Source organism: Mus caroli, chromosome 1 (assembly GCF_900094665.2).
Source record: "Mus caroli chromosome 1, CAROLI_EIJ_v1.1, whole genome shotgun sequence".
Classification (NCBI taxonomy): domain Eukaryota; kingdom Metazoa; phylum Chordata; class Mammalia; order Rodentia; family Muridae; genus Mus; species Mus caroli.
In genome coordinates, this window is record NC_034570.1 from 96,141,542 (window position 1) to 96,154,606 (window position 13,065).

Sequence of the window (13,065 nt, forward strand, 5' to 3'; positions counted from 1 at the left end):
GATTCTCTCTTCCATCTCTTGTATTCTGGTGCTGATGTTCACATCTATGGTTCCAGATTTCTTTCCTAGGGTTTCTATCTCCAGTGTTGCCTCACTTTTGGTTTTCTTTATTGTGTCTACTTCCCTTTTTAGGTCTAGTATGGTTTTGTTCATTTTCATCACCTGTTTGGTCGTGTTTTCCTGCAATTCTTTAAGGAACTTTTGTGTTTCCTCTTTAAGGTCTTCTATCTGTTTAACTGTGTTCTTCTGTATTTCTTTAAGTGAGTTATTAAAGTTCTTCTTGATGTCCTCTACCAATATCATGAGATATGCTTTTAAATCCGGGTCTTGCTTTTCGGGTGTGTTGGGGTGCCCAGGACTAGGTGGGATGGGAGTGCTGCATTCTGATGATGGTGAGTGGTCTTGATTTCTGTTAGTAGGATTCTTATGTTTGCCTTTTGCCATCTGGTAATCTCTGAAGCTAGTTGTTATAGTTGANTCTGGTTAGAGCTTGTTCCTCAGGTGACTCTGTTAGCCTCTATCAGCAGACCTGGGAGACTAGGTCTCTGCTTAGGTTCAGTGGTCAGAGTATTCTCTGCAGGCAAGCTCTCNTCTTGCAGGGAAGGTGCCCAGATATCTGGTGTTCTATCCTGCCTCCTGGCAGAAGTTGTGTTCCACTCACCAGAGGTCTTAAGATCACGTGCAGGTTACTGTGAGGACCTTTTGGGTGTCCGGAGACTCCACAGGCAAGGCACCCCAGTGCTGGAGTGGACCGGAAGGTACTTGTGCCCCTGATTAGGCCGGGCTATCTGCTTCCCTAGTTAATTCAGTCTCAGGTCCTGTGAGATTGGATTGGAGCAGATGCTGTGTTCCACTCACCAGAGGTCTTAGGATCCCTTGGGCGATCCTGTGTGGGTCCTTGCGGGTGTCCGGAGACTCCGAGGGCAAGGCACCCTGGTGCTAGAGTGGACCAGGACCAGAAGGGACTTGTGCCCCTGATCAGGCTGGGTTATCTGCTTCCCTAATTAATGCAATCTCAGGTCCCGCACGATTCTATTACAATTTTTTTAAGGAACATATTTGGAAAAGAAGAGATAGCTTCATCTAAAAAAAAATCACTTTTATTTTTTATTTTCACTTGTAAATGGCAAATCTCTGCTGATATCCATGTAGAGAAAGTATTCTGTGATCCATAGCACTGTTAATGTGCACTAGAAACATGAGACTATAAGGTTGATAAGTGGAGTATGACACATTGTTTCTAATGCACTTCTGACAGGACATTTAGCCTATTCTTTAGTTTGTTGAATTGATAGAACATTCCCTGTTACAGTCTGCTAACTCTGGGACTATAAACCTAAAGTGTTTGCCTTTGTGTAGATTTGATGGAGAGTATGGAGATAGAGACCCCTAGGGAGGAGAGAGCCAGTGAATATTTTCTTTCACAGAAGGATACAAAGAAAAGTAAAGGGGATTTGAGCACTGGTACAATGACTAAGAATATCAATCTTGTACACAGAGCATGATGTTTTCCTATGACTTCCAGCAATGGGAAAAATGAGTGAGTTGAGGAACGTCAAATAAATGCAAATATGTGAAAAACTGCATCAGAATCATATTTCTTGGTCCAAATTTGAGTAAATGTACTTTTTCCTTACTGCCCATTATAGTGTGACACTGTACTCTGTTCACAACATTTTCTGATCACTTGTGAACTCAAAGAGAGTTTTTGATGCCTGGGGAAACCTCAACTGTACACTGCAGCTGATGACACACAATGAGCATAGCATCACTTCATATAAAGGAGCTTTCAAGTTAAAAACAAATGTACTCATCCTTCCACAGCTATAATTATATTTTTCCTTAACTTTTATTTATTTAAATGTATTTATTAAATTTGTTATTTATTATGTAATTCTGCTATAATTCCTTGAATTTCTGGATCTCTAAACTATTTTCTTCCTCATCATACACAAAAAGGCAATAAAGGAAGATTCTTTATATGCCTTTCAGGATGTTCTGAAAACCCCTTACACTTCAATGTTTGAAGACAGTAAGGTCTTGTCTCTCTCAAGCTCAGAAGGAGGAAGGTGATTGCTAGAGTACCATGTCATCATTAAGTTCTCACAATCCAGTTACAAAATAGGTCTGTGAGTGTGTTTGGATCTCTTACTTCTACTCTCCTTCTCCTCCCCCACTCCCATCCTTTCTTCCTTCCTTTCTTCCAACTCTCTTTCCTTTCTTTTTTGTTATAGATTTTTTTTGAGAGAGGGTCTCACTGTGGCTCCCAAATGGCTTGGAAACCCTGACCTTCCTGTCTCAGCCTATAAAGTGCTAAAATTACAAGTCTACACTATTGTAATGGTCTGAATCTATCACTTTAATTTAACAGGGCACATAAAAAAACAACAACAATGGCAACAGCAGCACAGAAGTACATTCACTTTAATTTGTATCTATAATCAGAAGTTTGTATTTCAACTCTGATGAACATATGGATTTTTTAAAAAATTAATGCTAAGTCATTAAGGAACAGAAAATACCAATCACCAATTTGTGAAAAAATTAATGAGGCCTTTTATGTTATACTTGCTATTCTTAAATCTAATCTGCCCCCTTTTTTTCTTTCAAAGAGATTTACAGATTCACTATCAACTAAGCAAGGGAGAAAGCCACATGTTCACCATCAGCACAGAGAATCTGGACAACAGACGAGTGCATCAGGTGAACATTAGCAACGATGAACCAGAACTTTCCATTCAGGTACTTAACTTCTCACCTTTCCACACAGTGTACATGCCAAGGCTTCTTTATCAAACATGTCTGAGCTCAATAAGTTCCCATACTAGAATATAGATTTACCCCACACTCTTGCACAGCACTTAGCAGTGTTCTTCCTTCCCATTGGCATCACCAAAGTGCTACAAATACAAATTTTATAATTCCCCCACCAGGGCTATTTCATCAGAAACTATGGGAGAGGAGGAAACACTGGACATCCTAGTGGAGCTCAAGTTTAATCAGCATTTATCCAGAACAAGTAACAAGAACAATGCATTCAAAGAGGATAGAATGTACAGAAGACTGTAGAAGGGCTGTAGCAGAAGTGGGCATAGGGTACAGGTGGGCACAGAGGAGAGAACAGGTGATACAGAAGTCTTTCTGAAGGTACAGATCTCTTCTACACATTACTACTCAAACTGGGGCTTGTGGACAAGGAAGAGCTACCTGGATAGAAAAGAATGAGAAGGTTCTTAAAGGGTTTATGTGTGCAAAGGCAAAACTATTTGAGAAAACAGTGTGGTATGCTTCTGTGAAATATTAATGATGCTGTATAAAGATTTAACAGCAGAATAGGTCAGATCTTAATAAAGTTCAGCAAAAGTCTAGTCTACTTCTGTTTGTTCATAAATGAGAATGTTAATCACCTTAGCAATCACCATTTTTCTGAGGTAACTTTAATCCATTCATCCATTATCCTCCAAATTTGTCACACCAAATGACCTATTTTGTCTTTTCTACCAGAGATTGACTCTACTCAGTTAATCTGTGAATTATATATCCTTTAGGAGAGGCATCACACATTCTCATTAGGCTATCCCTTCTTACTTGAAACTAAGACCTTGTGTGTTTTCTCTCATTCTTCCATGGCTGTGATCGATAGGCCTACCTTACTACCTGTGATTCAGATCTCATGGTGTTCTCACAATCACATCTCCTAATTCCTTCTCTCTTCTAGCCTTTTTTAACACCATTCCACCAAGTAGTTGCCTGAAGCACAAAGTAATTATTGAATGAACCAAAACAAGCAAGTAAACCAACCAACCACAATCTTTCTGGCTCTGGGAAAAGAAATGCACTTCTTATTACTCTAGACTTTTATTATTTTATTGTCTTGGAAATGTCAATTTATGCTGACAAAGTGCATCTTCCATGTGGGTTTCCTTATTCATCACTGTGACAAAATACCTTGGCAAGAGTTTAAAGGAATTCTGGCTTGGTGTTTAGGAGCACAGGTCATCACTTCCACAGTAACATTGCATTCCCAGTCAATAAACAGAGAGAGATGAACGCTGGTGCTCAGGTTACTTACTCCTTTTTATTTATTCTAGAACCCCAGCTTTTGGAATGGTGATTTCTTCATTTGAGGTGGGTTTTTCACCTCAGTTAATCCAGTCTAGAAACTTCACCAAAGATATGATTAAACGTTTGTTTCTATGGTGATTCTAAATTTCATGTAGTTGACAATCAACATTAACTACTACGATACCCTCCTTCCCCTTATTCCTACCATGTTACACAAAAATTGTACTACTCAAAGAAACCCAGTGTTGCAGCATTGTGTGCAATATTTCTGGGGGCATGGACAATGTCTACTCACTCCATATAGGGATAAAACAGCAAATCAACATAAGGACACCACTAAGTGTAAATTTGTGAACCAATGAGATTTACTTAAATTATTAGCAGGAATATGGATGAAAGGATACAGGATCAGAAATGACTTAAAGACATCTCTATGTTAACAAACTCTACTCCAGCATGGGTGGCAACTCACTAAAACTATAAACTTGCCATGCACTGTACAACTTGAAGGCAGAGAAATAGGTAGGAAAGTGCTTCTTTTAGGCAACTAATTTTGGGGAGATAAGGGCCTAGACCTAGTGTATTTGGCCAGTTTCAAAGACTTCCAGAAAGCTTTATTTACTTACCAAGCTTAATGAGATTCCCCATTGTATATATCATTTCACTGTACCAAGTGCTTCCTTCCCAAGTGCATCCATGCTTCCTTAGCAGACGAAGTTTACCTGACATGACCAGTGAAGGAATAAAACCAGGCTCTGGTTGGAGAGGCTACAGCAAAACTGAGGCCATGACAATTTTATTGAGAACAATCAGAATTTTTACACCCTTATAAGAAACAGATTACAATAGTGATTACCAGGATAAACACAGTTGTAATTGCCAGGATGCAATGATGTTTGCAAGCTTTACAAAGCACACAAGATTCATGTCTAAGACCAATTATCTGGTTAAGGTTAAAACAGAATATACAGAGAAACAGAAAACAGTCTGAACACTTCACTGCCTGAGGGAGAACCTCAGTTTCTCAAGAACTGAATGGCACAGTGGTCCAGAACTCACACATTCTAACTGGGAAAACCTATACTGCATGCGTCTCATGGCAACTAGGCAAGGTCAACTCCATGGTTCCCTAGACTCAAGCTTTTGTCCAACAGAGGAGGTTCCTACACAACATGGGGCATGACAGCCTAGATTGCTTTCAGCCTTTGGGACTTGATTTACATTTTGTTTGAATAGTAACATTCTTCTCTGAGTTTTTTCCTTTACCTCATCAGTTGATCACTGCTGTCTCTGTATAGATCTTTTTCTGTCATCTCCCCATCACTGGTGCACACAATACTCTACTAAACCACTACTGTTTTATAGCTATAATCATGGGTAGCTTATCTTAGTCAATCTCATAGTTTTGCATGTCCTGCATTTGCCAATATATCAATGTCTACCAATTTCCAGACCTCTTCTTATGTCCAGCAACCAATTCCTTTGACTTTTTCCATATACTGTCCATTATCCTTGTGTAATTTTATTGTTTACTCTTAGTAATTCATGTTATCTGATATGGAATATAATTTTTCTTACTTACATTTTGTCCTATAACTCTCCCCTAGAATGTAAGTTTGATAAAACCAGGGACTTGGTTTGCATTTATTATTTCAGAGTTCCCTCTTTACAAAACAGTACCTAACAGCAGATCTTCAGTAAATATTTCTGAACTAAGTGGATAGGTTTCACAGGGTTGCAGGTGAAATGTGCAAAAGATTGATGTGACCTTGTGGAGAAGTAAAGGTATTCTACTTTCTTTTCTGTTGCTGTGATAATTAATCTAAAAAAAAAATCGACAGGTCAGAAGATGTTTATTTTAAATCATAATTCCAGGTCATAGTAAATTAGTTTGTACTAAGGTTTTGTGATAAATTGCGAGGTCAGGAGATTCTTGAAGAGAGTCACTCAGTGGATGTATGTAGAAAAAAAGTTGTAGCAGGAAGAACTAGATGGAAATATTAGGTATTTGTCCTGACCCATTTGATTTTCTCCAAGTAGAGAAAGCTTACTCACCCCATCATATGACTGGTTTTCTACCCTTCTAGCCTCTGCACTATAAAATGATGAGGATAGTATCATTTAGATGTTCAACATGGAGATGGACAGGTAGGGATAGGGGGCAGCAGTGGGCAGGGCTCAGATGATGAAGGATTTGCCTTGCAAGCATGAGGATCTAAGTTCAAATCACAGAAGCCTTATACTAATCTAGGAGGGATGACAAGCATATCCTTCTAATCCCACAATTGCAAGAGAAGAGAGAGAGACAAAGTGGTTCCTAGGAGCCTACCGGCCAGGCTACCTACCTATTTTGGAGAAGTTCTAGGCCAAAGAGAGACCCAGTCTCAGACAAAATGTGGAAGGCCCCTGAGGAATGGCACCTGGGTTACTTTCCTCACTTTTAAATAATAAACATATATGTATACTCTTCGCAAAATAATAGAGATTGGAAAAATCTTCTGAATTTGATGAGACTGAGAAAGATGAATATTAATTGGATGTACAGCCCAGGAAATAGAAGGTGGGGAAGGGAACAAAAAAGGATCAACAGTACCTAAAGCCAGGAGTAATTGCCAAAGGAGAACCCTAGAAATCAAGGCCTGGAAAGTCCTGCAGCCACTTATGTCCAGCCTTCCAGTGCAGATTGATCAGCTAGCACTGTCAGTGGCAGCAATATTTTCATCCTTTTCAAAAGTAGTTATCAAACTATGTTTCATGACTAGGAAATCCTAGAGTCCACACCAGAGAACAGGTCAGGGATATGGAGGGAAAGAAATGGTGGTGGCTGTAAGAAAAAGATAGAAGGAAGAAGGGAGAATGAGCCTCACAGCTGGATTCCATCTAATGTGGCAGAGCAGGTAACAGATGGGCTTCTCTGCTTCCTTGTTTTCAGAGAAGAATCCAGTGAAAATTCTCAGCAGGAAGATTAATACATGACAAAAGCCCTGTAGGGCTTAGAAAGAAATGGAAGCTCTTGAAAGACCCTACTTTAGAAGGACTAAAGAAAATATACTTTATCGACACTGGGTGACAACTGCGGAGACATTTCAAATCTTTCTTGAGAGTGAATTCCATAGAGGATCCTGCCCTGTGTGAGACTATAAGCTCTTTATAGACAGAATTGCTGTATGTTTTCTCAAAACCCAGGCAATAGGTTTTCCTACAGATGGACCAGCAACTCTTCAGCTATAACTTCTCCCTGGAAGCTAAGTTCTTGACAGTGAGGTCACTCATTCTAGGCAAAGTCACAGGTCTGTTTCTTCTCTTTTAAATATTTCATAGATGTTGTTAAACTTGATGAATCTGTTCCCTGTGTTGGTGTGTTCAGTGATTCACATCAGAAGTCACTGATCCCATCTGTAGTTTTGATAAAGGATTTGAAATGGGATGTACTGAGATCCACATGTGGCAATGGTACAGAATGCCATTCATGTCGGCTTTATTAATTGACCCGTCCAGCAGGTCCAGTTATTCGAGGGTCACGAGGGGACCTCCTCCTAAGAACCAAATGGGGGGTAGAGAGAGACGAGGGCCTTGTACGAATAACGACACGGAAACCGTTCTGGAATGTATCAAAGCCCCGTATTTTGAGAAAGACCCAAGGCTTAAATGCACAAGCAAAAGGGGAAGTACAGNTTCTTATCAGTGGGAGGGGTAGGGCAATACAAGCAAAAGGGGAAGTACTTATGGGAGGGGGGCAATAGAAATTCTTTCTTTTGGCAGCTACACGGGGAAGCAGGAACTTGGTGGTATCAGGGTGTGGTCAGGACATCGGCAATGGCTTAGGGCTGGAACATTCTTGGAATCCGTAGGGCTGGAACGTTCTCGGAATTGGTGTGTCGGTCCCACTTTTGACCCCTTTTTCTTCTCAGGGGGAGAGGCCCAATTTAGAGATCAAGAGTTGTCTCAATAGCTCCCAACAATTAATTGGTTAGTTGTTAGTTGTTTATGGTAATTATTTTGTTGGTTATTTGTTAATAACCTAGAGGAAAGGGGAATCAAGTAATAAAGTAAAATATCATTTTCATTTAAAATTTAAAATTATTAACTTTTTAACACAGTCAATGTTTTACTTGCATTTACTTGGTTTTAACCAAAAGGAGTGAAGTAGGAAGCTGAGCTGCAGAATTAAGATTCAAAGCTCACATTAAATGGACAGATTCTCCTTTTGTATTTATATAGGTTTTGTGAACTTTCACTTTCTGTTAGAGGATATGTATTGTCTATACAACATTCAACTTTTTATACTTTCCTGAAATTTTTCATATCCTAAAAGATACTAGTCTTTAAGAATGCATCTTAGAGATTAATTATATTTTGACTCCAACTAATGTAGACATGCAAGCTTTTGCTTTGGTTACTGTTTCTGTCTTACTTTCTCTCATTTTTTCCTTTCAATATTTTTTTTTCTTTTTAAAGCCTCATGTATGATCTTGTGTAGTACATACAGCTGAGTTTTACTTTAAGAGTTTCTCATGTGTACATGTGTATAATGTGTGGTGTGTGTGCACATTCACATATATTCATGTAGACAAGTGTGTGCCAGGGGATGCTTTTTTAATATCAACAACCTCAAGCACTGGTTGTTCTACCATTGCTGATGCAGGATCTCCTGATCTGTGCTTTGAATATTAGTGGAGAAGATTCTGATTTATGAGCTTCAAGTGATTCTGTCTTCTCTTCCCATCAGGCTTAAGAGCGTTGGGATTACAAATAGCTAGACTACTAACTCTGGCTTTATGTGGGTTCTCGAGATCCAAAATCAGATCTTCAAGAAGCTATCTCTGTGGGTCCAGTTCTTTATTATATATTCCATCTATGTATCCCTGTTTGACAAACTGGCAAGCGCAGGTGTTTTTAAGATTCTGAAATTATTTGCATATTTGAATGTCTGCCCCTTCTTTCCTACTGATTGAGCATTTTTGTGACAGTCTCACATTCTCTGGTTCTGGTGGTCATATTATAGTTTAGAAAACACTGGCAATTTTGGGTATCAGAAACAGGAATGGATTCAACACAAGAAACCACTGTCCTTTAAAACTTTCGCAGCCCTTAACTCTGAGTTTTGATATCTCCTTTTGGAAAGACTTCTCAGCAGTCTCTGAAGGGCATGTGGAGTGCTATTGGTTACCTAATCCTTGTCAAGGTTCTAAAAGTTGCTCTATTTCATGTACAAAATGTAGATTTGCATGACAGAGAATCTGTTCTCTGAAATATTGTTTCAGAGAATGAGTTGTCCTAAGAGTGTAACAGCTTAGATGGAAAAAGAAATGATCCACAATTTTTCCAGTCTTCTATATTCATAAAGAATATAGCATCTCCAGAACATAAAGCAAATGTAAAATAAGTGTTGAAATGTCAATTTCCAAGTGACAGCCTGATGAACTGAACAAAAATATTGACTTAAAGATGGGATTCTTTTCTACTCTACCTCCTGTGTAGTAATAATACTCATAATAATAAAAATATATTTTTGAAGCTGTTTATTCAGGTTCAGTAACATGGTCATGGTGAGTTTTTTAATTCCTGTTCTCTGTATCTTAGACATTTCTGCTTTGTACAAAATATACATTTCTCCTTTCTGAATCAAACCTCTCTCTCTCTCTCTCTCTCTCTCTCTCTCTCTCTCTCATATATATATATATATATATATATATATATATATTTACTTATTTATTTATTTATGTAAGTATGTATTTTATTACATTCCAGCCATTGTCCCCCTCCGAAAAGTTTCTCATCCTAGCCATCCTTTCCCTTGCATCCAAGAGGTGCTCCCCACAATTCTCCAGGCCTACCCCTTCCCTGGGTCCTCAATTCCCTTGAGGATTAAGTACATCTTCTCCCACTGAGGGCAGAGGAGGCAGTCCTCTGCTATATATGTGTCCTGTGCCTAGGACCAGTCCATGCATGCTTTCCTAAATTCTTTCTCAGCCTGTTTATCATTTGTATAAAGGAAGGGTACTGAATTGTTTTCATTAATTTTATATCCAACACTTTGCTGTTGTTATTTATCAGCTGTAGGAGTTCTCTGGTGGAATTTTGAGGTTGCTTATATATACTATCATATCATCTGCAAATAGTGAAACTTTGATTTGTTCATTTCCAAATTGTATCCTATTGATCTAATTACTTTACTTTTCATTGCCTAATTATAGCTAGATCTTCAAGTACTATATTAAATAGATAAGGAGAGAGTGGGAAACCTTGTCTTGTCCCTGATTTTAGTGAATTGTCTCTAGTGTCTCACAGTTTACTTTGGTGTTTGCTGTTGGTTTGCCATATATTGCTTTTAACATGTTTAAATATGTGCTATGCATTCTGGATCTCTCCAAGACTTTTTTTTTGTTGTTGTTGTTGAAGGGATTTTCAGCACCTAATGAGATGATCATGTGACTTTTTCCTTGCGTTTCTTCCTATAGTATATTGTGTCGATGTGTCTAAGTGTATTTTTCCTTCCTTGCACTCCTGAGATAAAGCCTACTTGAACATGCTAAATGATTGTTTTGATGTGTTCCTGGATTTACTTTGTGAGAATTTTTTTGAATATTTTTGAACATTGATAGTCATAAGCAAATTTGGCTTGAAGTTCCCTTTCATTGTTGGGTCTTTATGTAGTTTACATATAAGAGTAACTGTGGTACAGGGGAACACCAGGGCCAAGATTTGGGAGTGGGTGGGTAGGGGAGTGGGGGGAGAGAGTATGGGGGACTTTTGGTATAGCATTTGAAATGTAAATGAAGAAAATACCGAATTAGAAAAAAAAAAGAGTAACTGTGGTTCATAGAATGAATAAAGTAGTCCTCCTTCTGTTTCTATTTTGTGGAAGAGTTTGAAGAGTATTGGTATTAGGTTTTATATGATGGTCTCACAGAATTTTGCAATAAACACATATGGCCCTGGATTTTTTTGTTTGATATATTGATTTGGCTGGGAGGTTTTTTAATAATTATTTCTCTTTTATTAGAGGTTATGAGATTGTTTTAATAGTTCACCTGGTTTTGAATTAAATTTTGTATGTGGTATCTGCCTAGAAATCATCCATTTCATCTAGATTTTCTGGTTTTGTTGAGTAGGGTTTATAGTAGTTTCTTATGATTTTTTTTAAATTTCTTCTGTTTTTGTCATTGTGCCTTCCTTTCCATTTCTGATTTTGCAAATTTGGATTTTTGTGTTTGTGCCTTTTATATAGTTTGGCTAAAATTTTATCTATCTTGTTGATTTTCTTAAAGTTTCAGCTCTTGCTTTTCTTGATTCTCTGTATTGTTGCTCTTTTTCTAACTGGTTGATATCAGTCCTGGGTTTGATTATTTCCTGACATTTACTCCTCTTGGGTGTTCTTGATTCTTCCTATTCAAGACATTTCAGTTGTGCTGTTAAATTGCTGGTGTGCAATTGACTCCATTTTCTTTATGCGGACTTAATACCATGAATTTTGCTCTTAACACTATTTTCATTATATCCTATAAGTTCCAGTATGCTGTACCGTCATTTTCATTGAAATCTTTATTTTCTTTCTTTAATTCTTCCCTGACTCAGTTATTATTGAGCAGATATTTGTTCAGTTTTAATGAGTATGCAGGCTCTGGGGTTTTTTTCCCCTTTTTTGTTATTGATGTCCAGCTTTAAGCAGTAGTGATTTGAAAGAATACCTGAGATTATTCCAATCTTCTTGTATATATTGAGTCTTGTGTTGTGTCTGATTTTATGGTTAGTTTTGGAGAAGGTTCCAATAGGTACTGACAAGTATGTATATTCTTTTGTTTTGGGGTGAAATGTTCTGCAGATAGCTATTTAATCCATTTGGTTCATAACTCATGTTGATTTCACTGTGTCTCTGTTTAGTTTTTGTTTCAATGACCTGTTCATTAGAGAGTATGGCATTGAAATCTCCCAATATAAATGTTTAAGGTTCAATGTGTGTTTTGAGCTTTAGTAAAGTTTCTTTTATGAAATTAGGTATCTTAACATTTGGTCATAGATGTTCAAAATTGAGATTTCATCTTGATGGTTAATTCTTTTGATGACTATGAAATGTTTTCTCCAACTCTTTTGATATCTTTTGGTTGAAACTCTATTTTATCAAATAATAAAATGTCAACTCCAGCTTGTTTCTGGATACCATATGCTTGGACAACTTTTTTTCTACCTACCTACTCTGAGATAGTGTCTGTTTCTGTCACTTAGGTATGTTTCTTGGATGCAGCAATGTGCTGAATCCTGTTTATGTATCCAGTCTATTGGCCTGTGTCTTTTTATTATAAACTTTAGTCCATTGAGGTTGAGAGATATTAAAGATAGATGATTGTCAGTTTCTATTATTTTTGTAGCTTGAAGTGGTATTATCTGTGTATGATTCTCTACTTTTAGGTTTGTTGTGAAATGTTTAATTTCTTGTATTTTGTTGGGTATAGCTACCTTCCAGTATCCTCTCTAGGGCTGGGTTAGTAGAAAAGTATTGTTTAAATTTGTTTATGTCATAGAATATCTGTTTCTCCATTTATAATGAGTGAGAATTTTGCTGGGTACAGCAGCCTGGGCTGGCATTTGTGTTCTCTTAGAGTCTGTATGATATCTGTCCAGGATCTTCTGGCATTTAGAGTCTGTTGAGAATTCTGGTATGATTCTGATAGGTCTACCTTTACCTGTTACTTGGTCCTTTATACTTACAGCTTTTAATACTCTTTATTTTGTGCATTTAGGGTTCTGATTCATTGATTATTATGTGAGGAGGGGATTTTCTTTTCTTTTAATATTTTTTATTACGTATTTTCCTCAATTATATTTGCAATGCTATACCAAAAGTCCCCCATACCCTTCCCCCCACTTTTTTTCCCATTTTTTTTCCCATTTTTTGGCCCTGGCATTCCCCTGTACTGGGGCATATAAAGTTTGCATGTCCAATGGGCCTCTCTTTCCAGTGATGGCTGACTAGGCCATCTTTAGATACATATGCAGCTA

General features: G+C 37.8%; 1 pseudogene; it reads left to right on the forward strand.

The window, feature by feature from the left end:
* The window catches only part of LOC110295780, a 108,121-nt pseudogene that overhangs the window by 58,600 nt on the left and 36,456 nt on the right, over positions 1-13,065 (forward strand).